This window comes from Schistocerca gregaria, unplaced genomic scaffold (assembly GCF_023897955.1).
Source record: "Schistocerca gregaria isolate iqSchGreg1 unplaced genomic scaffold, iqSchGreg1.2 ptg000337l, whole genome shotgun sequence".
NCBI classification, from domain to species: Eukaryota; Metazoa; Arthropoda; class Insecta; order Orthoptera; family Acrididae; genus Schistocerca; species Schistocerca gregaria.
Window position 1 is genome coordinate 604873 of NW_026061802.1, and position 18186 is coordinate 623058.

General features: G+C 49.0%; 24 non-coding genes across 24 annotated transcripts; all 24 read right to left on the minus strand.

The window, feature by feature from the left end:
• Positions 1-594: 594 nt before the first annotated feature.
• Trnaf-gaa (transfer RNA phenylalanine (anticodon GAA)) lies at positions 595-667 on the minus strand. The gene has a single exon. It is a non-coding gene; the product is annotated as a tRNA-Phe (tRNA).
• Positions 668-1251: 584 nt separating this feature from the next.
• Trnas-uga (transfer RNA serine (anticodon UGA)) lies at positions 1252-1333 on the minus strand. The gene has a single exon. It is a non-coding gene; the product is annotated as a tRNA-Ser (tRNA).
• Positions 1334-2041: 708 nt separating this feature from the next.
• On the minus strand, positions 2042-2123 carry Trnas-cga (transfer RNA serine (anticodon CGA)). The gene has a single exon. It is a non-coding gene; the product is annotated as a tRNA-Ser (tRNA).
• Positions 2124-2870: 747 nt separating this feature from the next.
• On the minus strand, positions 2871-2943 carry Trnaf-gaa (transfer RNA phenylalanine (anticodon GAA)). Its single transcript has one exon. It is a non-coding gene; the product is annotated as a tRNA-Phe (tRNA).
• Positions 2944-3527: 584 nt separating this feature from the next.
• Trnas-uga (transfer RNA serine (anticodon UGA)) lies at positions 3528-3609 on the minus strand. The gene has a single exon. It is a non-coding gene; the product is annotated as a tRNA-Ser (tRNA).
• Positions 3610-4317: 708 nt separating this feature from the next.
• Positions 4318-4399, minus strand: Trnas-cga (transfer RNA serine (anticodon CGA)). The gene has a single exon. It is a non-coding gene; the product is annotated as a tRNA-Ser (tRNA).
• Positions 4400-5146: 747 nt separating this feature from the next.
• On the minus strand, positions 5147-5219 carry Trnaf-gaa (transfer RNA phenylalanine (anticodon GAA)). The gene has a single exon. It is a non-coding gene; the product is annotated as a tRNA-Phe (tRNA).
• Positions 5220-5803: 584 nt separating this feature from the next.
• Trnas-uga (transfer RNA serine (anticodon UGA)) lies at positions 5804-5885 on the minus strand. The gene has a single exon. It is a non-coding gene; the product is annotated as a tRNA-Ser (tRNA).
• A 708-nt stretch (positions 5886-6593) lies between these two features.
• Trnas-cga (transfer RNA serine (anticodon CGA)) lies at positions 6594-6675 on the minus strand. The gene has a single exon. It is a non-coding gene; the product is annotated as a tRNA-Ser (tRNA).
• A 747-nt stretch (positions 6676-7422) lies between these two features.
• Trnaf-gaa (transfer RNA phenylalanine (anticodon GAA)) lies at positions 7423-7495 on the minus strand. Its single transcript has one exon. It is a non-coding gene; the product is annotated as a tRNA-Phe (tRNA).
• A 584-nt stretch (positions 7496-8079) lies between these two features.
• Trnas-uga (transfer RNA serine (anticodon UGA)) lies at positions 8080-8161 on the minus strand. Its single transcript has one exon. It is a non-coding gene; the product is annotated as a tRNA-Ser (tRNA).
• A 708-nt stretch (positions 8162-8869) lies between these two features.
• Positions 8870-8951, minus strand: Trnas-cga (transfer RNA serine (anticodon CGA)). The gene has a single exon. It is a non-coding gene; the product is annotated as a tRNA-Ser (tRNA).
• A 747-nt stretch (positions 8952-9698) lies between these two features.
• On the minus strand, positions 9699-9771 carry Trnaf-gaa (transfer RNA phenylalanine (anticodon GAA)). Its single transcript has one exon. It is a non-coding gene; the product is annotated as a tRNA-Phe (tRNA).
• Positions 9772-10355: 584 nt separating this feature from the next.
• Positions 10356-10437, minus strand: Trnas-uga (transfer RNA serine (anticodon UGA)). Its single transcript has one exon. It is a non-coding gene; the product is annotated as a tRNA-Ser (tRNA).
• Positions 10438-11145: 708 nt separating this feature from the next.
• On the minus strand, positions 11146-11227 carry Trnas-cga (transfer RNA serine (anticodon CGA)). The gene has a single exon. It is a non-coding gene; the product is annotated as a tRNA-Ser (tRNA).
• A 747-nt stretch (positions 11228-11974) lies between these two features.
• On the minus strand, positions 11975-12047 carry Trnaf-gaa (transfer RNA phenylalanine (anticodon GAA)). Its single transcript has one exon. It is a non-coding gene; the product is annotated as a tRNA-Phe (tRNA).
• Positions 12048-12631: 584 nt separating this feature from the next.
• Trnas-uga (transfer RNA serine (anticodon UGA)) lies at positions 12632-12713 on the minus strand. The gene has a single exon. It is a non-coding gene; the product is annotated as a tRNA-Ser (tRNA).
• Positions 12714-13421: 708 nt separating this feature from the next.
• Trnas-cga (transfer RNA serine (anticodon CGA)) lies at positions 13422-13503 on the minus strand. The gene has a single exon. It is a non-coding gene; the product is annotated as a tRNA-Ser (tRNA).
• A 747-nt stretch (positions 13504-14250) lies between these two features.
• Trnaf-gaa (transfer RNA phenylalanine (anticodon GAA)) lies at positions 14251-14323 on the minus strand. Its single transcript has one exon. It is a non-coding gene; the product is annotated as a tRNA-Phe (tRNA).
• A 584-nt stretch (positions 14324-14907) lies between these two features.
• Positions 14908-14989, minus strand: Trnas-uga (transfer RNA serine (anticodon UGA)). The gene has a single exon. It is a non-coding gene; the product is annotated as a tRNA-Ser (tRNA).
• Positions 14990-15697: 708 nt separating this feature from the next.
• Positions 15698-15779, minus strand: Trnas-cga (transfer RNA serine (anticodon CGA)). Its single transcript has one exon. It is a non-coding gene; the product is annotated as a tRNA-Ser (tRNA).
• A 747-nt stretch (positions 15780-16526) lies between these two features.
• Positions 16527-16599, minus strand: Trnaf-gaa (transfer RNA phenylalanine (anticodon GAA)). The gene has a single exon. It is a non-coding gene; the product is annotated as a tRNA-Phe (tRNA).
• A 584-nt stretch (positions 16600-17183) lies between these two features.
• On the minus strand, positions 17184-17265 carry Trnas-uga (transfer RNA serine (anticodon UGA)). Its single transcript has one exon. It is a non-coding gene; the product is annotated as a tRNA-Ser (tRNA).
• A 708-nt stretch (positions 17266-17973) lies between these two features.
• On the minus strand, positions 17974-18055 carry Trnas-cga (transfer RNA serine (anticodon CGA)). The gene has a single exon. It is a non-coding gene; the product is annotated as a tRNA-Ser (tRNA).
• Positions 18056-18186: the final 131 nt, after the last annotated feature.

Genomic DNA, 18186 nt, shown 5'->3' on the forward strand with positions numbered 1-18186 from the left:
TGAACCCTGGACCCTTAGGTTAAAAAGCCTAATGCTCTACCGACTGAGCTATCCGGGCTCACACGACAGTACAGAACATCCCACGATGCACAGCTGTACATTGACTCATGTCCTTCACAGCTGTGCTATCGCTGCATGGAGCTGTTACTAATTAAACGTCGCCTGAATGCTGTCTACAAACGTGTCGCGCTAAGCTTGTAGCAGACTATCGAAGAATGCTGACACCCGATGCAAAAACAAACCGCAGCAGTCGTTAGGTCTCATACGTTGGAGTAGAGGATTTACGTGTTTTGTCGACACTCACTGAGTAATTGGAAATTTCACAAGCATTTCGAATGCAATGCTTCCCACGTTTTCGCTCATTTCACGGTTCCGTTGGAGACGTTCTTCACCTCCTGACACAAAAAAAGGAACGCAGTCGGTAGGACTTTTCGTATTTTCTTACTTCTCAGGGAGTTGCCTACTGTGTTCCTCTTACGGCAAGCACTAGACAACCTGAACAGTTACAGGATAGAGTCATTTTTGTTATCGGCTGTACCTACATCATCACAGACTCGGAGCAATTCCATTGGCATCAGCTTCAAAACATACGCTTGCCGAAACCCGGGATCGAACCAGGGACCTTTAGATCTTCAGTCTAACGCTCTCCCAACTGAGCTATTTCGGCTCACACCTAAGTCCGCAGATTTGCGCGTCTTCGTTAACCTCTGAATCGCCGCCAATTTCACAGTCATCTTCGTCTGATAAGACATAGGGACGCTGAAAGGCGAGCAGCAGATGCAGTGAAGTACCACACACATTTCTTCTGATTCCATCATCGTAAGAAGCAAACATGTCGACTCGATTCATGTAATATTGACTTCGCTTTCTCTAGAAAACCTTTGCTATATCGATGCCACGTGCAACTCGTGTGCAGAGAACGAGACACAAGAAGGAGTGAGCCTCTCTACCATGTGAGAGGCAGTATCTAGCAGATACACACGCTAAAACATTTGACTTGCGTTAGCTCATAAATTGCTACACGTCACCGTCTGCAAGCTAAAATGGACACATCTGCACTGCCCAGAGAGGCGACACTTGCACTGACACTTGGTGGACGGCAGTGAGACGAGGAGATGAGCTGTGGCTTCTGGGAGCGACTGTAGCGCTGCGCCAAAGAACACTGCACATTGCTGGAGACCCCCGTGTTTAGTAGAGACGCAACTGCTAGGATGCAGCTGAACGTCCATCTTCTGAGAGCGAGAAAATTTTCGCAGTCGGCAGGACTCGAACCTACGCTCCCAGAGGGAATCTGATTTCAAGTCAGACGCCTTAACCACTCGGCCACGACTGCCGGTGGCAATAGCGTCTTCCGACAAGTGAAAGTCCAACTTTAGAAGCAATCCAATGGCAGAAAGCTGCGTGGCCTAACTCTTTTCTGTAGTGTTTCCATTGCCAGCACATTAGCCGTTACGAAATTGTATTAATTTTCGCCTAGACATGGCCTTGAACCCAACACCCTTTGGTTGAAAATCAAACGCTCTACCGACTGAGCTATCGTACAGCTGCGTTGCGTGCGAGTGATTCGCATGACGTAATTACTGGCTTGTGGCTCCAATGGCGACTTCACCGACTTCCCACTGACGCACCGCTGACGCTAGTTTTCTGTCGTCTTAAGTGGTCGACATACTTGCAAGTAGCTGCGAGATCTTAAGAAAAGAAACGCTGCACCATTGCTTTTTCCGCACTCGAATGACTGAATTGCGATTCTTAAAAAAGAGAGAAATGAATGTTGGCTCTGTCCAACGCTTCCAAGCACGTCTGTGTACTCACGAACTCGGCGTCGACGCGAGAAAATGACGGGAGCGCACTCGTGGGCCTGCGACGGCTTTCTGCAGTCCCAGCGTCAGTGAGAGGAGAACCGGTAGCCACAGTAAGCAGCAGCCGTCGCGACACTCAGTATTGTTAAACGGAAATTTTCGTCTTGTTGAAGATGGCGCCATCGGTTTGCAACCGCGTTCACGTGTGTGAAAATATTTGCTCCTCTTTACGCAAAATCGCACGCAGCCGGTAGGATTCGAACCTACGCTCCCAGAGGGAATCTGATTTCGAGTCAGACGCCTTAACCACCCCGCCACGACTGCCCGTAGGTCGAGGTTCTCCGACACATGCAACTTCTACGGTTTAAAGCTATGTGGCATCAGAAAACGGCGTAGCTGCATTCTTTTCCGTAGTGTTTCCACCGCTACCAGAGGAATCGCTACCAAAGTATTAAAATATCCGCTCGAACAGGGACTTGAACCCTGGACCCTTAGGTTAAAAAGCCTAATGCTCTACCGACTGAGCTATCCGGGCTCACACGACAGTACAGAACATCCCACGATGCACAGCTGTACATTGACTCATGTCCTTCACAGCTGTGCTATCGCTGCATGGAGCTGTTACTAATTAAACGTCGCCTGAATGCTGTCTACAAACGTGTCGCGCTAAGCTTGTAGCAGACTATCGAAGAATGCTGACACCCGATGCAAAAACAAACCGCAGCAGTCGTTAGGTCTCATACGTTGGAGTAGAGGATTTACGTGTTTTGTCGACACTCACTGAGTAATTGGAAATTTCACAAGCATTTCGAATGCAATGCTTCCCACGTTTTCGCTCATTTCACGGTTCCGTTGGAGACGTTCTTCACCTCCTGACACAAAAAAAGGAACGCAGTCGGTAGGACTTTTCGTATTTTCTTACTTCTCAGGGAGTTGCCTACTGTGTTCCTCTTACGGCAAGCACTAGACAACCTGAACAGTTACAGGATAGAGTCATTTTTGTTATCGGCTGTACCTACATCATCACAGACTCGGAGCAATTCCATTGGCATCAGCTTCAAAACATACGCTTGCCGAAACCCGGGATCGAACCAGGGACCTTTAGATCTTCAGTCTAACGCTCTCCCAACTGAGCTATTTCGGCTCACACCTAAGTCCGCAGATTTGCGCGTCTTCGTTAACCTCTGAATCGCCGCCAATTTCACAGTCATCTTCGTCTGATAAGACATAGGGACGCTGAAAGGCGAGCAGCAGATGCAGTGAAGTACCACACACATTTCTTCTGATTCCATCATCGTAAGAAGCAAACATGTCGACTCGATTCATGTAATATTGACTTCGCTTTCTCTAGAAAACCTTTGCTATATCGATGCCACGTGCAACTCGTGTGCAGAGAACGAGACACAAGAAGGAGTGAGCCTCTCTACCATGTGAGAGGCAGTATCTAGCAGATACACACGCTAAAACATTTGACTTGCGTTAGCTCATAAATTGCTACACGTCACCGTCTGCAAGCTAAAATGGACACATCTGCACTGCCCAGAGAGGCGACACTTGCACTGACACTTGGTGGACGGCAGTGAGACGAGGAGATGAGCTGTGGCTTCTGGGAGCGACTGTAGCGCTGCGCCAAAGAACACTGCACATTGCTGGAGACCCCCGTGTTTAGTAGAGACGCAACTGCTAGGATGCAGCTGAACGTCCATCTTCTGAGAGCGAGAAAATTTTCGCAGTCGGCAGGACTCGAACCTACGCTCCCAGAGGGAATCTGATTTCAAGTCAGACGCCTTAACCACTCGGCCACGACTGCCGGTGGCAATAGCGTCTTCCGACAAGTGAAAGTCCAACTTTAGAAGCAATCCAATGGCAGAAAGCTGCGTGGCCTAACTCTTTTCTGTAGTGTTTCCATTGCCAGCACATTAGCCGTTACGAAATTGTATTAATTTTCGCCTAGACATGGCCTTGAACCCAACACCCTTTGGTTGAAAATCAAACGCTCTACCGACTGAGCTATCGTACAGCTGCGTTGCGTGCGAGTGATTCGCATGACGTAATTACTGGCTTGTGGCTCCAATGGCGACTTCACCGACTTCCCACTGACGCACCGCTGACGCTAGTTTTCTGTCGTCTTAAGTGGTCGACATACTTGCAAGTAGCTGCGAGATCTTAAGAAAAGAAACGCTGCACCATTGCTTTTTCCGCACTCGAATGACTGAATTGCGATTCTTAAAAAAGAGAGAAATGAATGTTGGCTCTGTCCAACGCTTCCAAGCACGTCTGTGTACTCACGAACTCGGCGTCGACGCGAGAAAATGACGGGAGCGCACTCGTGGGCCTGCGACGGCTTTCTGCAGTCCCAGCGTCAGTGAGAGGAGAACCGGTAGCCACAGTAAGCAGCAGCCGTCGCGACACTCAGTATTGTTAAACGGAAATTTTCGTCTTGTTGAAGATGGCGCCATCGGTTTGCAACCGCGTTCACGTGTGTGAAAATATTTGCTCCTCTTTACGCAAAATCGCACGCAGCCGGTAGGATTCGAACCTACGCTCCCAGAGGGAATCTGATTTCGAGTCAGACGCCTTAACCACCCCGCCACGACTGCCCGTAGGTCGAGGTTCTCCGACACATGCAACTTCTACAGTTTAAAGCTATGTGGCATCAGAAAACGGCGTAGCTGCATTCTTTTCCGTAGTGTTTCCACCGCTACCAGAGGAATCGCTACCAAAGTATTAAAATATCCGCTCGAACAGGGACTTGAACCCTGGACCCTTAGGTTAAAAAGCCTAATGCTCTACCGACTGAGCTATCCGGGCTCACACGACAGTACAGAACATCCCACGATGCACAGCTGTACATTGACTCATGTCCTTCACAGCTGTGCTATCGCTGCATGGAGCTGTTACTAATTAAACGTCGCCTGAATGCTGTCTACAAACGTGTCGCGCTAAGCTTGTAGCAGACTATCGAAGAATGCTGACACCCGATGCAAAAACAAACCGCAGCAGTCGTTAGGTCTCATACGTTGGAGTAGAGGATTTACGTGTTTTGTCGACACTCACTGAGTAATTGGAAATTTCACAAGCATTTCGAATGCAATGCTTCCCACGTTTTCGCTCATTTCACGGTTCCGTTGGAGACGTTCTTCACCTCCTGACACAAAAAAAGGAACGCAGTCGGTAGGACTTTTCGTATTTTCTTACTTCTCAGGGAGTTGCCTACTGTGTTCCTCTTACGGCAAGCACTAGACAACCTGAACAGTTACAGGATAGAGTCATTTTTGTTCTCGGCTGTACCTACATCATCACAGACTCGGAGCAATTCCATTGGCATCAGCTTCAAAACATACGCTTGCCGAAACCCGGGATCGAACCAGGGACCTTTAGATCTTCAGTCTAACGCTCTCCCAACTGAGCTATTTCGGCTCACACCTAAGTCCGCAGATTTGCGCGTCTTCGTTAACCTCTGAATCGCCGCCAATTTCACAGTCATCTTCGTCTGATAAGACATAGGGACGCTGAAAGGCGAGCAGCAGATGCAGTGAAGTACCACACACATTTCTTCTGATTCCATCATCGTAAGAAGCAAACATGTCGACTCGATTCATGTAATATTGACTTCGCTTTCTCTAGAAAACCTTTGCTATATCGATGCCACGTGCAACTCGTGTGCAGAGAACGAGACACAAGAAGGAGTGAGCCTCTCTACCATGTGAGAGGCAGTATCTAGCAGATACACACGCTAAAACATTTGACTTGCGTTAGCTCATAAATTGCTACACGTCACCGTCTGCAAGCTAAAATGGACACATCTGCACTGCCCAGAGAGGCGACACTTGCACTGACACTTGGTGGACGGCAGTGAGACGAGGAGATGAGCTGTGGCTTCTGGGAGCGACTGTAGCGCTGCGCCAAAGAACACTGCACATTGCTGGAGACCCACGTGTTTAGTAGAGACGCAACTGCTAGGATGCAGCTGAACGTCCATCTTCTGAGAGCGAGAAAATTTTCGCAGTCGGCAGGACTCGAACCTACGCTCCCAGAGGGAATCTGATTTCAAGTCAGACGCCTTAACCACTCGGCCACGACTGCCGGTGGCAATAGCGTCTTCCGACAAGTGAAAGTCCAACTTTAGAAGCAATCCAATGGCAGAAAGCTGCGTGGCCTAACTCTTTTCTGTAGTGTTTCCATTGCCAGCACATTAGCCGTTACGAAATTGTATTAATTTTCGCCTAGACATGGCCTTGAACCCAACACCCTTTGGTTGAAAATCAAACGCTCTACCGACTGAGCTATCGTACAGCTGCGTTGCGTGCGAGTGATTCGCATGACGTAATTACTGGCTTGTGGCTCCAATGGCGACTTCACCGACTTCCCACTGACGCACCGCTGACGCTAGTTTGATGTCGTCTTAAGTGGTCGACATACTTGCAAGTAGCTGCGAGATCTTAAGAAAAGAAACGCTGCACCATTGCTTTTTCCGCACTCGAATGACTGAATTGCGATTCTTAAAAAAGAGAGAAATGAATGTTGGCTCTGTCCAACGCTTCCAAGCACGTCTGTGTACTCACGAACTCGGCGTCGACGCGAGAAAATGACGGGAGCGCACTCGTGGGCCTGCGACGGCTTTCTGCAGTCCCAGCGTCAGTGAGAGGAGAACCGGTAGCCACAGTAAGCAGCAGCCGTCGCGACACTCAGTATTGTTAAACGGAAATTTTCGTCTTGTTGAAGATGGCGCCATCGGTTTGCAACCGCGTTCACGTGTGTGAAAATATTTGCTCCTCTTTACGCAAAATCGCACGCAGCCGGTAGGATTCGAACCTACGCTCCCAGAGGGAATCTGATTTCGAGTCAGACGCCTTAACCACCCCGCCACGACTGCCCGTAGGTCGAGGTTCTCCGACACATGCAACTTCTACGGTTTAAAGCTATGTGGCATCAGAAAACGGCGTAGCTGCATTCTTTTCCGTAGTGTTTCCACCGCTACCAGAGGAATCGCTACCAAAGTATTAAAATATCCGCTCGAACAGGGACTTGAACCCTGGACCCTTAGGTTAAAAAGCCTAATGCTCTACCGACTGAGCTATCCGGGCTCACACGACAGTACAGAACATCCCACGATGCACAGCTGTACATTGACTCATGTCCTTCACAGCTGTGCTATCGCTGCATGGAGCTGTTACTAATTAAACGTCGCCTGAATGCTGTCTACAAACGTGTCGCGCTAAGCTTGTAGCAGACTATCGAAGAATGCTGACACCCGATGCAAAAACAAACCGCAGCAGTCGTTAGGTCTCATACGTTGGAGTAGAGGATTTACGTGTTTTGTCGACACTCACTGAGTAATTGGAAATTTCACAAGCATTTCGAATGCAATGCTTCCCACGTTTGCGCTCATTTCACGGTTCCGTTGGAGACGTTCTTCACCTCCTGACACAAAAAAAGGAACGCAGTCGGTAGGACTTTTCGTATTTTCTTACTTCTCAGGGAGTTGCCTACTGTGTTCCTCTTACGGCAAGCACTAGACAACCTGAACAGTTACAGGATAGAGTCATTTTTGTTCTCGGCTGTACCTACATCATCACAGACTCGGAGCAATTCCATTGGCATCAGCTTCAAAACATACGCTTGCCGAAACCCGGGATCGAACCAGGGACCTTTAGATCTTCAGTCTAACGCTCTCCCAACTGAGCTATTTCGGCTCACACCTAAGTCCGCAGATTTGCGCGTCTTCGTTAACCTCTGAATCGCCGCCAATTTCACAGTCATCTTCGTCTGATAAGACATAGGGACGCTGAAAGGCGAGCAGCAGATGCAGTGAAGTACCACACACATTTCTTCTGATTCCATCATCGTAAGAAGCAAACATGTCGACTCGATTCATGTAATATTGACTTCGCTTTCTCTAGAAAACCTTTGCTATATCGATGCCACGTGCAACTCGTGTGCAGAGAACGAGACACAAGAAGGAGTGAGCCTCTCTACCATGTGAGAGGCAGTATCTAGCAGATACACACGCTAAAACATTTGACTTGCGTTAGCTCATAAATTGCTACACGTCACCGTCTGCAAGCTAAAATGGACACATCTGCACTGCCCAGAGAGGCGACACTTGCACTGACACTTGGTGGACGGCAGTGAGACGAGGAGATGAGCTGTGGCTTCTGGGAGCGACTGTAGCGCTGCGCCAAAGAACACTGCACATTGCTGGAGACCCCCGTGTTTAGTAGAGACGCAACTGCTAGGATGCAGCTGAACGTCCATCTTCTGAGAGCGAGAAAATTTTCGCAGTCGGCAGGACTCGAACCTACGCTCCCAGAGGGAATCTGATTTCAAGTCAGACGCCTTAACCACTCGGCCACGACTGCCGGTGGCAATAGCGTCTTCCGACAAGTGAAAGTCCAACTTTAGAAGCAATCCAATGGCAGAAAGCTGCGTGGCCTAACTCTTTTCTGTAGTGTTTCCATTGCCAGCACATTAGCCGTTACGAAATTGTATTAATTTTCGCCTAGACATGGCCTTGAACCCAACACCCTTTGGTTGAAAATCAAACGCTCTACCGACTGAGCTATCGTACAGCTGCGTTGCGTGCGAGTGATTCGCATGACGTAATTACTGGCTTGTGGCTCCAATGGCGACTTCACCGACTTCCCACTGACGCACCGCTGACGCTAGTTTTCTGTCGTCTTAAGTGGTCGACATACTTGCAAGTAGCTGCGAGATCTTAAGAAAAGAAACGCTGCACCATTGCTTTTTCCGCACTCGAATGACTGAATTGCGATTCTTAAAAAAGAGAGAAATGAATGTTGGCTCTGTCCAACGCTTCCAAGCACGTCTGTGTACTCACGAACTCGGCGTCGACGCGAGAAAATGACGGGAGCGCACTCGTGGGCCTGCGACGGCTTTCTGCAGTCCCAGCGTCAGTGAGAGGAGAACCGGTAGCCACAGTAAGCAGCAGCCGTCGCGACACTCAGTATTGTTAAACGGAAATTTTCGTCTTGTTGAAGATGGCGCCATCGGTTTGCAACCGCGTTCACGTGTGTGAAAATATTTGCTCCTCTTTACGCAAAATCGCACGCAGCCGGTAGGATTCGAACCTACGCTCCCAGAGGGAATCTGATTTCGAGTCAGACGCCTTAACCACCCCGCCACGACTGCCCGTAGGTCGAGGTTCTCCGACACATGCAACTTCTACGGTTTAAAGCTATGTGGCATCAGAAAACGGCGTAGCTGCATTCTTTTCCGTAGTGTTTCCACCGCTACCAGAGGAATCGCTACCAAAGTATTAAAATATCCGCTCGAACAGGGACTTGAACCCTGGACCCTTAGGTTAAAAAGCCTAATGCTCTACCGACTGAGCTATCCGGGCTCACACGACAGTACAGAACATCCCACGATGCACAGCTGTACATTGACTCATGTCCTTCACAGCTGTGCTATCGCTGCATGGAGCTGTTACTAATTAAACGTCGCCTGAATGCTGTCTACAAACGTGTCGCGCTAAGCTTGTAGCAGACTATCGAAGAATGCTGACACCCGATGCAAAAACAAACCGCAGCAGTCGTTAGGTCTCATACGTTGGAGTAGAGGATTTACGTGTTTTGTCGACACTCACTGAGTAATTGGAAATTTCACAAGCATTTCGAATGCAATGCTTCCCACGTTTTCGCTCATTTCACGGTTCCGTTGGAGACGTTCTTCACCTCCTGACACAAAAAAAGGAACGCAGTCGGTAGGACTTTTCGTATTTTCTTACTTCTCAGGGAGTTGCCTACTGTGTTCCTCTTACGGCAAGCACTAGACAACCTGAACAGTTACAGGATAGAGTCATTTTTGTTATCGGCTGTACCTACATCATCACAGACTCGGAGCAATTCCATTGGCATCAGCTTCAAAACATACGCTTGCCGAAACCCGGGATCGAACCAGGGACCTTTAGATCTTCAGTCTAACGCTCTCCCAACTGAGCTATTTCGGCTCACACCTAAGTCCGCAGATTTGCGCGTCTTCGTTAACCTCTGAATCGCCGCCAATTTCACAGTCATCTTCGTCTGATAAGACATAGGGACGCTGAAAGGCGAGCAGCAGATGCAGTGAAGTACCACACACATTTCTTCTGATTCCATCATCGTAAGAAGCAAACATGTCGACTCGATTCATGTAATATTGACTTCGCTTTCTCTAGAAAACCTTTGCTATATCGATGCCACGTGCAACTCGTGTGCAGAGAACGAGACACAAGAAGGAGTGAGCCTCTCTACCATGTGAGAGGCAGTATCTAGCAGATACACACGCTAAAACATTTGACTTGCGTTAGCTCATAAATTGCTACACGTCACCGTCTGCAAGCTAAAATGGACACATCTGCACTGCCCAGAGAGGCGACACTTGCACTGACACTTGGTGGACGGCAGTGAGACGAGGAGATGAGCTGTGGCTTCTGGGAGCGACTGTAGCGCTGCGCCAAAGAACACTGCACATTGCTGGAGACCCACGTGTTTAGTAGAGACGCAACTGCTAGGATGCAGCTGAACGTCCATCTTCTGAGAGCGAGAAAATTTTCGCAGTCGGCAGGACTCGAACCTACGCTCCCAGAGGGAATCTGATTTCAAGTCAGACGCCTTAACCACTCGGCCACGACTGCCGGTGGCAATAGCGTCTTCCGACAAGTGAAAGTCCAACTTTAGAAGCAATCCAATGGCAGAAAGCTGCGTGGCCTAACTCTTTTCTGTAGTGTTTCCATTGCCAGCACATTAGCCGTTACGAAATTGTATTAATTTTCGCCTAGACATGGCCTTGAACCCAACACCCTTTGGTTGAAAATCAAACGCTCTACCGACTGAGCTATCGTACAGCTGCGTTGCGTGCGAGTGATTCGCATGACGTAATTACTGGCTTGTGGCTCCAATGGCGACTTCACCGACTTCCCACTGACGCACCGCTGACGCTAGTTTTCTGTCGTCTTAAGTGGTCGACATACTTGCAAGTAGCTGCGAGATCTTAAGAAAAGAAACGCTGCACCATTGCTTTTTCCGCACTCGAATGACTGAATTGCGATTCTTAAAAAAGAGAGAAATGAATGTTGGCTCTGTCCAACGCTTCCAAGCACGTCTGTGTACTCACGAACTCGGCGTCGACGCGAGAAAATGACGGGAGCGCACTCGTGGGCCTGCGACGGCTTTCTGCAGTCCCAGCGTCAGTGAGAGGAGAACCGGTAGCCACAGTAAGCAGCAGCCGTCGCGACACTCAGTATTGTTAAACGGAAATTTTCGTCTTGTTGAAGATGGCGCCATCGGTTTGCAACCGCGTTCACGTGTGTGAAAATATTTGCTCCTCTTTACGCAAAATCGCACGCAGCCGGTAGGATTCGAACCTACGCTCCCAGAGGGAATCTGATTTCGAGTCAGACGCCTTAACCACCCCGCCACGACTGCCCGTAGGTCGAGGTTCTCCGACACATGCAACTTCTACGGTTTAAAGCTATGTGGCATCAGAAAACGGCGTAGCTGCATTCTTTTCCGTAGTGTTTCCACCGCTACCAGAGGAATCGCTACCAAAGTATTAAAATATCCGCTCGAACAGGGACTTGAACCCTGGACCCTTAGGTTAAAAAGCCTAATGCTCTACCGACTGAGCTATCCGGGCTCACACGACAGTACAGAACATCCCACGATGCACAGCTGTACATTGACTCATGTCCTTCACAGCTGTGCTATCGCTGCATGGAGCTGTTACTAATTAAACGTCGCCTGAATGCTGTCTACAAACGTGTCGCGCTAAGCTTGTAGCAGACTATCGAAGAATGCTGACACCCGATGCAAAAACAAACCGCAGCAGTCGTTAGGTCTCATACGTTGGAGTAGAGGATTTACGTGTTTTGTCGACACTCACTGAGTAATTGGAAATTTCACAAGCATTTCGAATGCAATGCTTCCCACGTTTTCGCTCATTTCACGGTTCCGTTGGAGACGTTCTTCACCTCCTGACACAAAAAAAGGAACGCAGTCGGTAGGACTTTTCGTATTTTCTTACTTCTCAGGGAGTTGCCTACTGTGTTCCTCTTACGGCAAGCACTAGACAACCTGAACAGTTACAGGATAGAGTCATTTTTGTTATCGGCTGTACCTACATCATCACAGACTCGGAGCAATTCCATTGGCATCAGCTTCAAAACATACGCTTGCCGAAACCCGGGATCGAACCAGGGACCTTTAGATCTTCAGTCTAACGCTCTCCCAACTGAGCTATTTCGGCTCACACCTAAGTCCGCAGATTTGCGCGTCTTCGTTAACCTCTGAATCGCCGCCAATTTCACAGTCATCTTCGTCTGATAAGACATAGGGACGCTGAAAGGCGAGCAGCAGATGCAGTGAAGTACCACACACATTTCTTCTGATTCCATCATCGTAAGAAGCAAACATGTCGACTCGATTCATGTAATATTGACTTCGCTTTCTCTAGAAAACCTTTGCTATATCGATGCCACGTGCAACTCGTGTGCAGAGAACGAGACACAAGAAGGAGTGAGCCTCTCTACCATGTGAGAGGCAGTATCTAGCAGATACACACGCTAAAACATTTGACTTGCGTTAGCTCATAAATTGCTACACGTCACCGTCTGCAAGCTAAAATGGACACATCTGCACTGCCCAGAGAGGCGACACTTGCACTGACACTTGGTGGACGGCAGTGAGACGAGGAGATGAGCTGTGGCTTCTGGGAGCGACTGTAGCGCTGCGCCAAAGAACACTGCACATTGCTGGAGACCCACGTGTTTAGTAGAGACGCAACTGCTAGGATGCAGCTGAACGTCCATCTTCTGAGAGCGAGAAAATTTTCGCAGTCGGCAGGACTCGAACCTACGCTCCCAGAGGGAATCTGATTTCAAGTCAGACGCCTTAACCACTCGGCCACGACTGCCGGTGGCAATAGCGTCTTCCGACAAGTGAAAGTCCAACTTTAGAAGCAATCCAATGGCAGAAAGCTGCGTGGCCTAACTCTTTTCTGTAGTGTTTCCATTGCCAGCACATTAGCCGTTACGAAATTGTATTAATTTTCGCCTAGACATGGCCTTGAACCCAACACCCTTTGGTTGAAAATCAAACGCTCTACCGACTGAGCTATCGTACAGCTGCGTTGCGTGCGAGTGATTCGCATGACGTAATTACTGGCTTGTGGCTCCAATGGCGACTTCACCGACTTCCCACTGACGCACCGCTGACGCTAGTTTACTGTCGTCTTAAGTGGTCGACATACTTGCAAGTAGCTGCGAGATCTTAAGAAAAGAAACGCTGCACCATTGCTTTTTCCGCACTCGAATGACTGAATTGCGATTCTTAAAAAAGAGAGAAATGAATGTTGGCTCTGTCCAACGCTTCCAAGCACGTCTGTGTACTCACGAACTCGGCGTCGACGCGAGAAAATGACGGGAGCGCACTCGTGGGCCTGCGACGGCTTTCTGCAGTCCCAGCGTCAGTGAGAGGAGAACCGGTAGCCACAGTAAGCAGCAGCCGTCGCGACACTCAGTATTGTTAAACGGAAATTTTCGTCTTGTTGAAGATGGCGCCATCGGTTTGCAACCGCGTTCACGTGTGTGAAAATATTTGCTCCTCTTTACGCAAAATCGCACGCAGCCGGTAGGATTCGAACCTACGCTCCCAGAGGGAATCTGATTTCGAGTCAGACGCCTTAACCACCCCGCCACGACTGCCCGTAGGTCGAGGTTCTCCGACACATGCAACTTCTACGGTTTAAAGCTATGTGGCATCAGAAAACGGCGTAGCTGCATTCTTTTCCGTAGTGTTTCCACCGCTACCAGAGGAATCGCTACCAAAGTATTAAAATATCCGCTCGAACAGGGACTTGAACCCTGGACCCTTAGGTTAAAAAGCCTAATGCTCTACCGACTGAGCTATCCGGGCTCACACGACAGTACAGAACATCCCACGATGCACAGCTGTACATTGACTCATGTCCTTCACAGCTGTGCTATCGCTGCATGGAGCTGTTACTAATTAAACGTCGCCTGAATGCTGTCTACAAACGTGTCGCGCTAAGCTTGTAGCAGACTATCGAAGAATGCTGACACCCGATGCAAAAACAAACCGCAGCAGTCGTTAGGTCTCATACGTTGGAGTAGAGGATTTACGTGTTTTGTCGACACTCACTGAGTAATTGGAAATTTCACAAGCATTTCGAATGCAATGCTTCCCACGTTTTCGCTCATTTCACGGTTCCGTTGGAGACGTTCTTCACCTCCTGACACAAAAAAAGGAACGCAGTCGGTAGGACTTTTCGTATTTTCTTACTTCTCAGGGAGTTGCCTACTGTGTTCCTCTTACGGCAAGCACTAGACAACCTGAACAGTTACAGGATAGAGTCATTTTTGTTCTCGGCTGTACCTACATCATCACAGACTCGGAGCAATTCCATTGGCATCAGCTTCAAAACATACGCTTGCCGAAACCCGGGATCGAACCAGGGACCTTTAGATCTTCAGTCTAACGCTCTCCCAACTGAGCTATTTCGGCTCACACCTAAGTCCGCATATTTGCGCGTCTTCGTTAACCTCTGAATCGCCGCCAATTTCACAGTCATCTTCGTCTGATAAGACATAGGGACGCTGAAAGGCGAGCAGCAGATGCAGTGAAGTACCACACACATTTCTTCTGATTCCATCATCGTAAGAAGCAAACATGTCGACTCGATTCATGTAATATTGACTTCGCTTTCTCTAGAAAACCTTTGCTATATCGATGCCACGTGCAACTCGTGTGCAGAGAACGAGACACAAGAAGGAGTGAGCCTCTCTACCATGTGAGAGGCAGTATCTAGCAGATACACACGCTAAAACATTTGACTTGCGTTAGCTCATAAATTGCTACACGTCACCGTCTGCAAGCTAAAATGGACACATCTGCACTGCCCAGAGAGGCGACACTTGCACTGACACTTGGTGGACGGCAGTGAGACGAGGAGATGAGCTGTGGCTTCTGGGAGCGACTGTAGCGCTGCGCCAAAGAACACTGCACATTGCTGGAGACCCACGTGTTTAGTAGAGACGCAACTGCTAGGATGCAGCTGAACGTCCATCTTCTGAGAGCGAGAAAATTTTCGCAGTCGGCAGGACTCGAACCTACGCTCCCAGAGGGAATCTGATTTCAAGTCAGACGCCTTAACCACTCGGCCACGACTGCCGGTGGCAATAGCGTCTTCCGACAAGTGAAAGTCCAACTTTAGAAGCAATCCAATGGCAGAAAGCTGCGTGGCCTAACTCTTTTCTGTAGTGTTTCCATTGCCAGCACATTAGCCGTTACGAAATTGTATTAATTTTCGCCTAGACATGGCCTTGAACCCAACACCCTTTGGTTGAAAATCAAACGCTCTACCGACTGAGCTATCGTACAGCTGCGTTGCGTGCGAGTGATTCGCATGACGTAATTACTGGCTTGTGGCTCCAATGGCGACTTCACCGACTTCCCACTGACGCACCGCTGACGCTAGTTTACTGTCGTCTTAAGTGGTCGACATACTTGCAAGTAGCTGCGAGATCTTAAGAAAAGAAACGCTGCACCATTGCTTTTTCCGCACTCGAATGACTGAATTGCGATTCTTAAAAAAGAGAGAAATGAATGTTGGCTCTGTCCAACGCTTCCAAGCACGTCTGTGTACTCACGAACTCGGCGTCGACGCGAGAAAATGACGGGAGCGCACTCGTGGGCCTGCGACGGCTTTCTGCAGTCCCAGCGTCAGTGAGAGGAGAACCGGTAGCCACAGTAAGCAGCAGCCGTCGCGACACTCAGTATTGTTAAACGGAAATTTTCGTCTTGTTGAAGATGGCGCCATCGGTTTGCAACCGCGTTCACGTGTGTGAAAATATTTGCTCCTCTTTACGCAAAATCGCACGCAGCCGGTAGGATTCGAACCTACGCTCCCAGAGGGAATCTGATTTCGAGTCAGACGCCTTAACCACCCCGCCACGACTGCCCGTAGGTCGAGGTTCTCCGACACATGCAACTTCTACGGTTTAAAGCTATGTGGCATCAGAAAACGGCGTAGCTGCATTCTTTTCCGTAGTGTTTCCACCGCTACCAGAGGAATCGCTACCAAAGTATTAAAATATCCGCTCGAACAGGGACTTGAACCCTGGACCCTTAGGTTAAAAAGCCTAATGCTCTACCGACTGAGCTATCCGGGCTCACACGACAGTACAGAACATCCCACGATGCACAGCTGTACATTGACTCATGTCCTTCACAGCTGTGCTATCGCTGCATGGAGCTGTTACTAATTAAACGTCGCCTGAATGCTGTCTACAAACGTGTCGCGCTAAGCTTGTAGCAGACTATCGAAGAATGCTGACACCCGATGCAAAAACAAACCGCAGCAGTCGTTAGGTCTCATACGTTGGAGTAGAGGATTTACGTGTTTTGTCGACACTCACTGAGTAATTGGAAATTTCACAAGCATTTCGAATGCAATGCTTCCCACGTTTTCGCTCATTTCACGGTTCCGTTGGAGACGTTCTTCACCTCCTGACACAAAAAAAGGAACGCAGTCGGTAGGACTTTTCGTATTTTCTTACTTCTCAGGGAGTTGCCTACTGTGTTCCTCTTACGGCAAGCACTAGACAACCTGAACAGTTACAGGATAGAGTCATTTTTGTTCTCGGCTGTACCTACATCATCACAGACTCGGAGCAATTCCATTGGCATCAGCTTCAAAACATACGCTTGCCGAAACCCGGGATCGAACCAGGGACCTTTAGATCTTCAGTCTAACGCTCTCCCAACTGAGCTATTTCGGCTCACACCTAAGTCCGCATATTTGCGCGTCTTCGTTAACCTCTGAATCGCCGCCAATTTCACAGTCATCTTCGTCTGATAAGACATAGGGACGCTGAAAGGCGAGCAGCAGATGCAGTGAAGTACCACACACATTTCTTCTGATTCCATCATCGTAAGAAGCAAACATGTCGACTCGATTCATGTAATATCGACTTCGCTGGCGCTAGAAAACCTTTGCTATATCGATGCCACGTGCAACTCGTGTGCAGAGAACGAGACACAAGAAGGAGTGAGTCTCTCCACTGTGTGAGAGCCAGTATCTAGCAGAAACACACGCTAAAACATTTGACTTGCGTTAGCTCATAAATTGCTACACGTCACCGTCTGCAAGCTAAAATGGACACATCTGCACTGCCCAGAGAGGCGACACTTGCACTGACACTTGGTGGACGGCAGTGAGACGAGGAGATGAGCTGTGGCTTCTGGGAGCGACTGTAGCGCTGCGCCAAAGAACACTGCACATTGCTGGAGACCCACGTGTTTAGTAGAGACGCAACTGCTAGGATGCAGCTGAACGTCCATCTTCTGAGAGCGAGAAAATTTTCGCAGTCGGCAGGACTCGAACCTACGCTCCCAGAGGGAATCTGATTTCAAGTCAGACGCCTTAACCACTCGGCCACGACTGCCGGTGGCAATAGCGTCTTCCGACAAGTGAAAGTCCAACTTTAGAAGCAATCCAATGGCAGAAAGCTGCGTGGCCTAACTCTTTTCTGTAGTGTTTCCATTGCCAGCACATTAGCCGTTACGAAATTGTATTAATTTTCGCCTAGACATGGCCTTGAACCCAACACCCTTTGGTTGAAAATCAAACGCTCTACCGACTGAGCTATCGTACAGCTGCGTTGCGTGCGAGTGATTCGCATGACGTAATTACTGGCTTGTGGCTCCAATGGCGACTTCACCGACTTCCCACTGACGCACCGCTGACGCTAGTTTTCTGTCGTCTTAAGTGGTCGACATACTTGCAAGTAGCTGCGAGATCTTAAGAAAAGAAACGCTGCACCATTGCTTTTTCCGCACTCGAATGACTGAATTGCGATTCTTAAAAAAGAGAGAAATGAATGTTGGCTCTGTCCAACGCTTCCAAGCACGTCTGTGTACTCACGAACTCGGCGTCGACGCGAGAAAATGACGGGAGCGCACTCGTGGGCCTGCGACGGCTTTCTGCAGTCCCAGCGTCAGTGAGAGGAGAACCGGTAGCCACAGTAAGCAGCAGCCGTCGCGACACTCAGTATTGTTAAACGGAAATTTTCGTCTTGTTGAAGATGGCGCCATCGGTTTGCAACCGCGTTCACGTGTGTGAAAATATTTGCTCCTCTTTACGCAAAATCGCACGCAGCCGGTAGGATTCGAACCTACGCTCCCAGAGGGAATCTGATTTCGAGTCAGACGCCTTAACCACCCCGCCACGACTGCCCGTAGGTCGAGGTTCTCCGACACATGCAACTTCTACGGTTTAAAGCTATGTGGCATCAGAAAACGGCGTAGCTGCATTCTTTTCCGTAGTGTTTCCACCGCTACCAGAGGAATCGCTACCAAAGTATTAA